The sequence below is a fragment of the Stegodyphus dumicola genome, chromosome 5 (assembly GCF_044657685.1).
Source record: "Stegodyphus dumicola isolate Sdum_Otavi_A_Nest chromosome 5, ASM4465768v1".
In the NCBI taxonomy this organism is placed as follows: Eukaryota; Metazoa; Arthropoda; class Arachnida; order Araneae; family Eresidae; genus Stegodyphus; species Stegodyphus dumicola.
The window spans coordinates 8,544,192-8,558,864 of NC_140772.1; positions in this window are offsets into that span (position 1 = coordinate 8,544,192).

The following is a 14,673-nucleotide window of genomic DNA, read 5'->3' on the forward strand; positions in this document are numbered from 1 at the left end:
TTATTGTGTATTCATTCAATGAAATGCTAATTCTTAACAGTCTGTGAGATCATGAACTGTACTGTGTTTTATCACTATCGCATATACGAACTATGTTCGCTTGATCTGTGTAAACCTTATTCTGAAGCTAAACTGTATGTGAACACTCAACTTAAAGGCTAATATTCAAATTTATCTTCACCTCTTGAAGAAAGTGTACCCTTAACTATTTAAGTATAAAACGAAGAAAGTTTGGTTAAAATCCGAATAAAAGTTGATTAAGCTATTCTTGTGGTTTATAACAGAAATTAGAACGCATATTTTGTAATAAACATTACTTGTAGTAAGCAATGACTTGTAATAAAAATATTTGCTGTTGTTAATAATCTCGCTTGTCTGAATCAGATCAAGCCCAGGAAAATCATTCGTACACTTAATTATATTTAGCTCAAGAAACTCCTTTGACCAGAACACTTTTGTTTACAGTGCGTGGGTTTTATACTAGGGTTGCAAATAATAAGTTTATCTATTCTTTCCACTTAAACAGTTAAGATAAATACATACTTGCTGGCAAGATCAATCATGTAACGTAACAGGTATAGTAATCAAGTAATAGATGCGTTTTTTAATCACGACAATGCAGGTGAGGTTTATCTGTCGAAAGCGAGGAAGCCTTCGTATGGACGTTTTAAGGAAAACCAGTTTCTATACAGTTCCTATACTTGCACAGAGGACATAGTATGAAAATGGCCCCTCAAACTAGCCATTCCTCCTAGAATTGAACCCAGGTTGAACAAAAAGTGTTCTTCAACATTACCGCTCGACCGATGATGTAAATATTTAAATTGTTTTTTACATAAAGGTAATGTTGTAAGAATTGGCGGCAGACTGAAACATTCTGACCTCAGCACATAAGAGAAAAAATCCAATTGTTTAGCCAGATAAGCATCCATTTACTTTAATAATTGTGAGATATTATCATTTAAAGTGTTTGTATGTTGGTTCACATCCATTATTGTATCATTTTAGACATAAATTTTAGGGTTTAAATGGTAGAAATGTTTGTCGTAAATTGGTTTTTCAATGTACAGCTTATTTAAAAAGCAAACGTATTTTTGAGAGTCAGATAATGAGTGATTTATTCAAATAACGATTAACACCCTCTTACCCATTCAGTAATGTTGGAACTGACTTTTGTCACCATTTTCCATATTAATTTAAATAAGCAGGGAATCAAGAGGAAACTCAGCAAAGTGTATGAGTGCATATTGTATGTTTAAGCACCAAAGCTAGCCATTTAAATTTTGTCTCTGATCTTGCTTCAGATGCTTTTATAGCTTGTTTGAAACGACCTTTTAGTTGTAGGAGTAAATGTGAAAACTTATTCAGTGACAATGCAAAGAATTATCTGGGTGCAGGTATTGAACTCAAAAAGTTGCATAAATTAGTTAACAACCAAATGAAACCCTGACTAAATATCTTCTAAGTAAAAACACTGAGTAGATGTTTATCCCTCCTAAATTCACCAAACTTCGGCCGCCTTTGGAAAGCCGAGTTAAAATCTTTTAAGTTTCATTTGAAACGAATTATCGGCAATTTTCATTTCTTTCTCGAAGAATTTCTCGCCGTAAATCTAGAAATTGAAAGCGTATGAAATTCTAGACTCTTTCCTCCCTTGTCACCCGAGTATGATAATTTTGAAACCTTGTCTCCCGGACATTTTCTCATAGGAAGGCCTTTAATTTCAATAGCTGAATCCCAGCTTATTATTGGCATATTATAGGTATTTTAGGGCACATGTTCATACACCCTGGTGTAACGGTCAAGAAAGTAGATATAGGGGTACTGCAGGCCTTGGGCCAATAGGGCTGTTACGCCACTGAGTTTAGTTTATAGGTACTTATCGAAATACTGGAAAGTAGGCTCTCAAAATGGAAAAGAAAAATAACGAAATATAAAGTCTGTCCCAAAAGTAATGCACCCCATTTTCTTATACCGCAACTATCCATCGCACAGCGTTGCCGCGTTGGGCAGCAAGAGGTCAAGGTTTTTGAACAGAGTTAGCCCCATCACCACTCGTGGCTGCTTTTTATTTCTAAAATACATTTTTCTTAAATTCTGACACCTATACATAATCTCATCGCTGTTATAAACGAATATTAAAAGTTTGAAAGCATTGCCTTAAACTGCTTACTAGGCAAAATTAGGAAATATTTTAAGTGATGCATTTCATTAACTGGAACACAATTAAATGCAGTTTTTAGAACTTAGCTTAAAGTAATAAAAGTTAAAATATTAAGGTAAATGTCATTACTTGATAAAGTGGGAATGTTAAATATCAGTATTATATAATAACCATCATTCTTTTCTGGTTTGACTAATTGAGTATGGAAAGAAGTTATCATTTCCATACCTAATTCAGTTCAAAGTTTGTTCAAAATTTGTTCAAATAGTATACAAGTTTCAAATTATCAAACATTATTTAGAAAAATAAAATCATGTTTCATTGTTATGTTTTATTGTTATAATTTAACTATCATTATTAGTATTTTCATTTCAAATGATTAGCCAGTGCGCGAGTTTATAAAGTTCACGTGATTGATTTTATTATATGACTTAATAAACAGTACCTTTCTTTTTTTGATGAGAAAGGTAAAGAAAGAAAAATAATATATTAACGCTTTTGTCTATGCTTTGCTTTCATTACTTTTAATTACATTGTTAAATCTATACTTCAATTAGATATATTACCTGAGATAACTGATATCAGTAATTTAATTAGTTCTCCAGATTTAAAATCTAAATAGAAAAATGGGGCTAACTGGAAAAGAAAATTGCTTACTATTCCGATGAAGACGATCTGCGATCATCATCCAAACGCATTCTTTCTTCACTTTGTGTTTGTAATCTTTTAGTCGATTATCCATATAATGGGATGTCACTGGATTTCGGAAATTAGATCACAGTCTTCGCTCATAACGCCAGCTATGTGATTTATTTAACTTAGCGTTCTTTTGCTGCTGATCATAATTTGGCATCTTCTTCTGATTGGTCGGCTACCTGTTTCGACAAGCTCAGTTTAGAGAGAAGTTTAGATCTTTCAACTGGATCCGTTGTGAAAAAACTTGTCTTTCCACGTTTCGTGTCTGTGTCGGTTATTCCAGGTGTGTTCGCTAGTTCAGATAAACCCTGTTGTGAACGGTGCTCAAAATGCAACAGGTCACAAAAGCACTAAGAAGTAACAAATTGGATCTAATTTTTTTCGTACGGAAATTGGATATAACCCGTTAAGGCCTAAATTATTTTTAAAATGCGATTTTTTGAAAAATATTTTTAATTGCATTTCAAATATCATAAATAAAACAATTATGATGTTTTATTCGCTTACCATAACTAGGAGTTCAGATAATAGATGATCTATAATTAGATCGCTCGGTGCTTCTGGTAATAAAAGAACAAGCAACTGCCCTCTGATGTTATGTTTAAGAAATTACGAGTTTAGTTAAACAAAATATGACTTTTTTTGAAAACGTATTATCAATTAAAGAGATTTAAAAGAAAAAAAATGTATATTACTGATCTAAAATGCATTTGTTACATTTTTACTGAGCAAATTTACAATATTTAAAGGTGGTATAGCGGAAAACATTTCCGAAATGACGTTACATCGCATTTTGTACAAAACGTAAGAAATCTTCCCTTACATTTTTTTTTTTAAATTGGCATCTTCTTTGATTTTGCCTTTTACCTATAACACGGTCTTTTCTATCTAAACATACAGAGTCTATCACTTTTGGCAACTTTGGTCACCAAAGGTCTTCCAACGCTTTTCTTAGAATTTGTTCCCAACCTGAAGTACCCAACCGCGATATATCTTCGGATTTCGATTCTAATTTTCTATTCAGAATCTGTTAAGTTGGACAGAATATACGTATTTACGATAGCCATGTCAATAACTCTTGTAATTATTGGCCAGTACCATTTTTGGACACGGATTGGAATTGTTAGTTTTTCCAAGAGCCAGTCGTGCTGATCGACACCAACCACATTTTTGTTATATGGGGCTGTAGTACTAGTTTACAAAATTGCGGCTTTTCCTTTCAAACCTTTCTATTGCTCTGAAATTGTGGTTAGAGGCTGCATGTAATCAAAGTTTGTTGCTGCTGTTACACGCTTTGTTATTCTTAAATTTAACTATAGTTATTTCGTTCTTTTCGTCGAAACAACAGTCATAAGTACCACGATTTCTGCTTACTAATATCTTATCAGGCATTAAAGGGTTCCAGTTCTGTGGTTTCTAATTGTGCCCGTGGCTCTGAATCCTTCTGTTTCTATTGCAACATCAGATGATAAGAATTAAAAAAATATTGTCAAAAATATGATGAGGCAATTGAGATCAATTACTGGTTGCAGCATTTTCACCACTTGTGTCCCAAGAGGTTCTTTAGTAGTATTGTCAAAACACCTCGCACCACAATATAAATCGTAACCACAATATAAATCGAAATTATAACAGTAGCCCACTCCACACATGATCGAAATTTATAGCCAAACCGTATGGGTTTGAAGTTAAGAAATTGTTTGAAAAGATGATGACCGTACTATCCTATCATCATTTCATCAACAGACAGAAATTTATCGAAAATTCCAAATTTTTGAAAACTGATTAATTTATTGATTCTTACTTTGAATGTCCTGTCTGACTTTGCATTGCTGCATAATTGTAGTTGGCAAAATGGATTACAGATTTAATTTCTAAATATTTATTTCGCACATTGTATTTTTTACTATCGGTACTATAAGATCTACTTCCTTTGACCAGTATTCTCGTTAACTACATAAAGTATGATAGCCGGAGAAAATCAAAAAACCAATAAAACCATTCATCTCATCATTTGTAAATGAAAACTCTATCTTATTGTTCCACTCTATCGCATATCTTTTTGTTTCATTTATTATAAATTCGTAAAAGCAGAAAAGTAAAAATTCTGAAAAAAATTTAAGTAGATTCTATTCTCTGAAAGATTTGAAATGGTCTCAAGGTTTTAACTAGAGAAATTTACTTCTTCGTTGAAAGCATAAATAGTGTCATTTTTTGGTCCAAATTGCTTTCGGCTCCATTTTTGATTTTTACAAACACTTTTTTTTTTTTTTTGGTAATTTCATCCTAACTTGTTTTGTATTTTCATAGGAGGAGGCCTTGTCTCCCTTCGAGGGATTTTTAAGGGAAACAAATTAGTATATTCCTTAACATATCATGAACATGCCCATGCATTCAGCTTGTCTGCCTAGAACCGAGCTCAAGTCGAAGGACCAGTGTTCAGCAACATTATTGCTCGGTCGCTCATAGGTTCATGTAGCTTAATAAGACATCAACACTGTTTTCACACCATCTCAAAATAGATGTAGATGGAAGATGCTCCGTAAAATTAGGTCCAAAATAATTTATGTTTTTTGATTCACATTGTTCTTTTACCCCTATTTCTTCCTCAGGAAAGCAAATTTCTTCATTACCTGGAAAATATTTTACGGATGGAGGAATCATTTCACCATCATCAAAACACTGTTCGTCAGTTAACGCATCCATATCAGGCGGTAAAGCAATTAAATCTCGCTGCTCAATCTCCTTAGAAAACATATTCTAATATTTCTTCGGCGGTGTGAAACATTTTACATCTGGAATTTCTGTAAAAAATGAAAAGGGAAAAAATAGCATTAGTTACCACTAACGTCCAGCGATCTATTTACAGATTAGAGTGTTTAAGATTAAAATTTAAGAGTGTTTAAGATTAAATTAAATACAATTACAGTCACGTAGAGAGTCATTTAAAGAGGTACTAAAAATGTAGAACACATACGAAAAGCATAACTTACTTTAAAGTTTTTTCTTCGTTGGATACAAAAACGAAATCTACACTAGGAAGCATCACTTGACTAACTTCAGACGTTATCTGCTGGACTGATCTGAAAAATAATGTTATGTTATGTAGAAATGAGGGGGCTACCTAATATTTACCCTGAGTAAGCAGGTATTATCCCCATACTAACTAACAGACTTCTAACTAACTTAGAAAACTAACAACATTCTGGCATCATTCCTCGAGTCGTGATGGAAATTGTGAGTCTAGTGTACTGCCACCAGCGGCGGCATCAACGATACTCCTACCTTTCAGCATTAAATTAGCTCAAGTAAAAGAGATTAAATTATATGATATACATAGTTGTGCAGGTGCATATTTCAAGATGTTATCTATTGTAGTGGGTACAGAAAACATGTATCAGGACATTATGTATGAAACAGGCGTGATGTTCCCACATTACAAATCATTTATGTAAACATGATCTGTTTACTATCAGAATTAATTAAGAACTATAAAATTAAAATTGTTTACAAAGCTTACATTTAAGTGCTGTTGTAAAGTTGTGCTGAAACTTTAACAGCTCAATTTTGACGATTCATTATGTGCTGTAACGTATGTTTGTGTTAATTGATTTTCAGAAATTACATTATTGTCTAGCAGTACATTGTTATTTGCATGTAAAAATTGATCATGACATTATAAATTGAGGTGGCTAGCAGCAACTTATTTCTAGTATATAGACCATGCCTACAATCAGAGACTTGTTTACATATTTTTTTTAGAAACAGCTGTCAAAAATAGAAAAGAATATAAAATAATAAAAAAGACATAAATAAATAAGTCTAAAAACAAAACAAAAACGAAAACAAAAAAAAAACTTATCTGCATACTTATACTTACTATGTATTTTTAGATATATTTGCATGCATATGCTGATACACTGCCAACTTATTTTTGTCAGTTCATTGTATGCAATTACGTGTTTTTTACAATAATTAGATTACACGAATTACATCCTATGATACGTTACATTGTTGATTATTTTAACAACTCAATGGTGATTATTTATTATATGTGTTCACTTATCAGGTAATGTGACCTTATGTTACATAGAAATGTAGGGGGTCACCTATTACTTACCCGAAGTAAACAGATAGGAGCCCCTTACCCTACGTGTGACCTATTTTGTGCTTCATATGGTTTGCGATGCTTATTTCTTTCCTATAAGGGTACGCCCGCGTACATTATATCTGCATTTAATTGTTTTATTTTGCTATTGCTGGAGCATTTCTTTGAAGGTTAAATTACACTACATAGCTCTTGACTTCTAGCAGCCAAAAAGTCAATAAACTTCGTAATTTTATTTCTCAAATGCTCGTTCTTAATTGCATATCTTAGAAATGGTAAGAAATCCTCTTCTTAATGTGGCTTCTTTAGATGAAGGGAATCTGTAAACGGGCCACCATTAGCTCAGGAAATTCTTAAAAGGTCATCCAATGCCCAAGGCCAACACTTCCTTATAATCTGAATCAAGGCCCATGTTGGTCATAAAGGAAACGAAGAGGCTGACATATTAACCAAGGAGGCAGCACAGGGAACCAATGCCAAGAAAATAAGCATCTTCAAGCCAGCTTCTCACCTCAAACTATTTGCAGCGTCTCCCCCAAAGTTGAGTTTACAACCTCTTCCCCAAAGTTGACTCTCTTCCAATCCCTCTCTCAGACATATCACACGTGGTTTATCACGGGGCACGGTCCCTTTCCCACGTACCTCTATAAAGAAATCTCTCTTCATCACACTCCTGTACATGTGGTGAAAAATAATGTTTCAAAAGCCGCCTTTGAGGGTGTGGCCACATGTGTAAGAGAAAATCAGACAATGACAAGTGATTTAAGATATTATTCTCGATGGGCGGTCTAAAAGTAGCTGAATCTTAAATAGATCATTGGGCGTGACGGGATAATTTCAAACAGCTGTTCCGGTAAATAGCGAAATTGTATACACAATTTAAGCACAAAAACCAACAGTAAAAACAGGACAAATACAATTTTTTCTAAAACCACCACTCGCCCCTGAAATAAGCAAGCAGTTTTACTTAAACAGAAAAAGAAAAGACTGTGATATGACTTTTTCTCTGTAAGTCAACGTAATTTTAAAATACATATACCGAAGAGTATAAGAAAAAACTGGTAAGTAACAAGTCAGATATCATTTTTTTATTAATAGGTATAATCTCACAGGCTGCATTCATTTCTTTAGTGTTTTCCTAGATTTTCTTAAAAAGTTATGACACGCTAATATTCATCGGTAGCAATGAACGTGAACGTTTTTCCTATTCTTCTGACACCAGTTGTTGCGTTATTTCCTTCCTTCACGTTCGTACGGGGTTTGTATAGATTTGGAGCGAATAACGACGACACTTTATGAAGTATCGAAACACACTTTATTTGCCAGTATTGTCAGGACAGCTCCAAAACACGTTTTAGACTGTCCACGCTACAACTTGCGATGCACTCGACGACGCACAAAGCACAGCTCCTGACACTCGGTTCAGTCGTTTCCGGAGCTCAACACGCTCTCTCGACGATGAACTAACCGCGATACTCTACGAGACTCTTTCAGTGCACTCGACGACCCAATCGGCACTCGCTGCCCGGCTATCAACTCCGCAGGGATTGACTCGCTAGACGAGGCTCACACACTCTCGATGAGAGACGCACATTTTTGACTGCAGACCAGCAAGGTTTACATAGCTTTCGGCTTGTGTTCGGGAAGATTCTGGACTAAACCGGTATGAATTCGTTCCAGAAAGTTCTTCAACTGTCCATGGTATATCGCCAATTTTGTCGCCAAATATCGCCAAACGGGCGATTTCTAGCCAAATGTGGCAACCCTGCCCTCCTTTGCCATTTTATGGTAAACCTAAAACTGCTTTGCGGGGAAGCCATCTTACCGCGCCTGTACATTTCGTAACAATAAATTTGTTTAGAAATTTAAAAGAAGTATTTTAAGATTTCCTCCATGTCTCAGTTATAACATATTTATATTAATCTCTACAAGTCTCGCACAATTTACATGACTCAACTAGGTAGCAAAATTGCTCCTGACTGTGATAAAACTTTGATCTGCATTTGATTACTAGGCTTTCTCTTTTAATTTTTGAGACTTGAGTCTTCATTATTCAAACTGCAATAAAAGCATAATTTTGAAAATAAAGTATGCCAGCAATGTTTGCAATACAAATTTATATAAACAATTAAATATATAACTTCAAACTTTTGAATAAGATTTATATTCGAGTTTGTAGATTTTCAGAGAAGTTACACATGTTCGTTTTTAATGATCATCAAAATATAAGGGCGAGTCAAATGAAAGTGAGCCAACCCCTCCTCAGCAAGAATGGTTCGGTCCATCATCTGCGGCGCATGCGTGTAGCACAGAGACAGCCTTCATTTACGAAAGTGGCGCGAAAGTGTGAGGTTCAAGTTCTAATAAGGCGCTCTTACACTATGTTGAAGACGGTAGCGTGACATAATGGACGCTCCAAAAGAGGAACAGCGTGGTGTGGTTAGGTTTTTGACAGCTGAAGGTGTTTCCCAACATGAAATTAGTCGCCGTATGACTGCTGTGTACGGTGAACATTGCATCGCACTGGCCACTGTGAAGCGTTGGAGCAAACGGTTCAGAGAAGGACGTGAAAGATGGAGAGGTTCGGTGCTGCTTTGACTCATCTCATACGGTATCACAATGAGGGTGACGACTTCTTGTCTGCAATTGTGACCGGAGACGAATCATGGTGCCACCACTACGAACCTGAAACACGCCAGCAAAGCTTACAGTGGAATTTCCTCGGGAAAGGTGCTATTGACTTTTTTTTTCGATCGTCAGGGGCCATTACTGATTGAATTTGCTAAACGTGGAGAGACTATCAATAGTTTGCGATATTGTGCAACGCTGGATCGGCTGCGTGTCGCAATCAAGAACAAACGACTTGGAAGATTAACGAATGGTGTGATCTTGCTACACGACAATTCTCGTCCCCACGTCGCTGATGTGGTTAAGACACAACTGGCAAAAGTTCAAGTGGGACACGCTGCAACATCCTCCATACAGCCCAGATTTGTCGCCATGCGACTTTCACATTTTCGGGAAACTGGAAAAACATCTCAAGGTACCAGATTCGTGTCGGACGACGCCGTGAAGGAGTCGGTTACAGACTTTTTGAATCGACAGCCCAAGGAGCTTTATGAGACGGGGATCACGCGGCTCATTTGTCAATGTGATAAATGTCTCAATGTTCATGGAGACTACCTTTAAATAATGTACTCTGTTTGTCATATATTCGCATTGGCTCACTTTCATTTGACTCGCCCTTATAATATAAAATTGGACTTGTAACCAGTAAAATCTTAAAATTTCTCTAAATGGTTGCCGTAATAATTAATGCCATAACAATGCTAATTAAGTGAAGTCAAAAAGTATTCACTGAACGCGCAAGATTTCTACTATGAAATACTGTCTTAAAGATGCTCAGTCTATAGAAGGTCGTAGCTATATATTGCACCATCAATTCGGAAACCCAATTCATTTTGTTAACCTGATATAGAGAAAATTGCATGGGAACCTAATTTATAAACAACGTTGCTTACCATAGAGTTGACAATAGAGCTTTCTTCAGTTCCGGCCTAAATTTTAAAGTGGCATCCCTTTAGAAGGGGTCCGAGTTTCTCCCATCTCTCTTCCACTACCACAAACTTCTGGAGAGGACTGTTGTCTTGCCGCATATTTAGAGTGCCTCATGCCGCATAGGCAGCTAGCCGCTATCCCGGTTGGGCGGCATAGAAATAGAATAATCAAGGTGAGCTGTTTTCTAGTGCTGTTAAACATGTATAACTTTCTGATATGAAATATATTTATATATTTGAGCAACTTTCTGATATGAGGTGTGCCAAAATTGTTGCATGAACAAAGAAGTATAGAACGCCTCAAAATGCAAGTGGTAGCGAAAGTTATGAATAATAATCACAAACTTTCTAAATATGAAATTCTTTTATGCTTATTCGAAACACAGAATTCATTTGTCTTCATTTTTGAACACAAGATTCCAGATGGAAATGAATGTGTTTCCTTATTTAAAAAGCTCAAGGAATGGAATTAGTCACGAAGTGCTGCGAGGAAATTGGTATCTGCGTGAGAGTTACGCTATTAATTTGCAAAATGAATGCTTGATTTGTATTCCTCAACACCTGAACAGAAACTCCTTCTATAACGATTCATCCACAGGCAAAAGTAGCCTTTCTACTTAGACTTCAGTTCAAGAACGTATAGGCTCGTACAATGTGGACACAAAAGTCTAAGTACATATAATTTTCTGGAGTTCATTTAACAATTGAGCGTAAGTTCTGTGATACAAAACCAGGGTAAATGTTGCTCAGACTTAATGTTCAGACTCTAGAGTAGATACACCTTGAAATATGTTATTTGAGTAAATTTAATTAATAAAGTTTTAAATGTACTTAAAGATAGTGTATGACTCAGCATATAAGATGGAAAATAAATATATATCAGAAATTTGTGAATGTGTTTGGTAACCGCGAAAGGAAATTACATTCGCGAAATCTCAGGGATTCTCTTAAATCTGAGAAATACGAAAATATTAAGAGAATTTTTAACGTTGTTCGATAAAATTGCAGTCTTTTCTATTAGTCTAATGGGAGAAATTCATTCACGATATTAAGGGAAAATTCGGCTCTCTTTTTGCTGAAGAATATTTCAGAGGACGCATTTAAACTCTTAGCCTGTGTCCGATGATAGGACATTGGATCTTCTTTCGAAGACTTTTGGTCCGATGGAATTCAGCCCCTACGAGTGGTCGAGCGATAAAATCACTGAAAACTAACAGTTCCGACCTGGGTTAGTTCCAGACGAAAGGGCTGGTTGCATGAGCGTTTCCTAGGTTTCCCTCATGTGGATTGGATTGGATTATTCAGTTATGGCAAAGCACACGAGGGATATCTGTCTAAAGGGAGGGATGCTTTCGTGGAGGACTTTCTAAGGGAAACTGGCTCATATACACGGTACAAATGAGGAAAACTACGAAAAAGCCCATGCAGCCAGCCCGTTCGCAGGATTCGAACCTCGGACCGAACTACCAGTGTTCAGCGCCTTTACCGCTCAGCCACTGGTGAGGGTTTCCGTCATGTGCAAAGTATATACTAGTCAGCTTGATTTAGAAAATTCTCCGCGAATGCATACTTTCACTTATTGAGATAGACCTAGTGTATTTTACCATAATCAACTAAACAAAACCAATTAAAAGCATAGACATTCTAATGCCTCCATGATGCAAAGAGACTGTACACTTAACTAGCTTTCTTCAGAATTCGAGCAGGAAATCAAGGCTGTAGCAACTGTCTTCCCTATATACATGATAGAAATATGATCAACAGAAAATATTTTAAAGATTTTAAAATCAGTAGGGGAAGTAAATTTATAGGTAATCATAACATGAGTTGCATTATGATCATAACATGAGGATGATATAATTATTTCATGATCATGACCAGTAATTGAAGTTATCCGTCAGAGTTTTGGTCTGTCTTTCGTATATAGGATATAAAGGTTGAATTTTTAGCATTGCACCAACGTTCACAATCTCATAATTAGAACAATCGTGCAGATATATCGAAAGATTGCGCAACTAAGAAGAGATCGAAGAAGTCTTCCAAGATGTAGACATTTTTACTAATGTCAGTAGCTTGAACACGGTAATAATTTGCATTTAAAATTTCTTGATTTCTTTTATTCGTCAAGTCGTGAGTATTCTAAACAGGCACTTCTAATACTACAACAAAAATGTGTCGATATGTCGCAATTTAAAAATCCACTACAAAAACGTTTCAAGAATGAATTTTTATTAAAAACTGACTGATATATTTACATTGTAATGAAACTGCGTATTTACATGTATAGGAAATGAAAAATAGCTATCATCTAATAAAACAAGCAAATATAAATTTTTCTTTTTGCTACAATAATTCCTGCAAAATTTTAGAATGTTGTTGACTAAATTGAAAATTTCAGTTCTAAAATCTATAAATATTTTTAATATAGAACTTCTATTTATAAATATTAGCAAAGGGACGTTCCTGAGAACTCTCAAAAAAGGCATTTACTTTTGACGTACATAATTTGTACAGCCAAAAGCAGCGAATCAAGTTTATCAATGACTTCAATTGCTGGTTTGTTTACATTGCCAGAAATGTTCTCATCGGATATTTAAGGGACTGTACATATAATGGCAAGAAAGTGTTATCCCAAACGTGTTCTCAGCAATCGTTCCGCTACTGTGAACGGAAAGCAATGTGCATGCAGGATATTTGCATATTTCGCTTTGGCTGCAAAGAAGCAAAATATAAATGTCTATGTAAGAAACGTATTGGATTTGATAGCAGCATTGCAATTAAAGTACTATTCACTTAACATTCACTAAAAGTTTTCAAAAACAAAAACGAGGCTGGAATTCAAAAACGAGGCTGCTGATTTATACCTCGATTCTTTCTCTTATAATAAGCATTCTTCAACATTTGGCCACATTTTAAGATGCACGTAAACATTAATATTGAAAATCATCGTTAAAATTATCTTGGATAAGTACACGGCCCCGCCAGTTGGAGGATTCTTGTTTTTATATATGTTCTTTGTTTAATATATGTTGCGCCATTTAAATTAATATCTGCATAAGATACATAAAGGAAAGCAAAGAATCAAATGAGTACTAAAAATTAAAGTTAACTTATTGATAAACGTTCAATGAATATGCAATACTGGTTTAATTGCACTGCCTGATAAACGCCTTCTATCAGTTTCATTTTTTTTTTTGGGGGGTATTTGCTTTAGAGTATGAAAGAAAGCTGAATATGTCATAACTATATTTTCTGAGTACTATTTGAAATCACATTTATATCGCTCTGTAGTTATTGTGTTATAATTATTTGCAGCAGTGTTAAAATTGTTGAATCCTGGTAGTTTGATCCATGTCGAATCAAAAAATTAACTGTGCGGATCTTCTTCTTATGGTGTGTGTGTGTAAATTTAAATTTTTTAATATTTTGTGTTGCCGTTTGAGAGTTTACTCCTTAATGCGGCTATCGTTTCGTGACACAGTAAACATACTGATTTATTCCCTGTATTGCCAAAGAAATATTTGTTAGTACATTCTTTATTAAATACACGACATTCATCACCGATTTTACTTCTTGTCGGACGGCCCGTGGTTTCACTAAAGTTGGGAATTATATAGTTAATGTGACAATGACAAAATTGAAATTTCCCAGATATTCCAGCAAACACTGCACATCGTTTCTACTGTGCGCATGGACCCTGTCCGTCTTAATGAGGAATACGATATAAATCTTCGGTTTCGTACAGGAAGGAAATCTCGAATAAAACGGATTTTCTAACCCTTTAAGCTGGCTTCTATTTGCCCACATCTGCTTAACTGAAAAACACTTCCCGTGGGACGTTCGAAAAGTGCTCTTCAGTTAAACATAATTCAGCATTTGAAAGCATAAATCAATTCATTTTTGAAAGATTTTAAAATCTTCAAAACCAAACTTATGAATTACGTTTTTAATTTTTTGCGGTGAATAACAATCTAAAAAAACCCTGAAAGAACAAAAACAAATAACGGAGAATAAAAAAACTAAAATTTAATTTAAAGCCACCGCTGTGCCTATGAAAGGCAGCGTAATTTTATTTAAAAATATAACAAAGTCCTAGGTTTTCTTAAAACTATATATAGCTTAACAGTCTACGAAAAACCTAGTAAGTA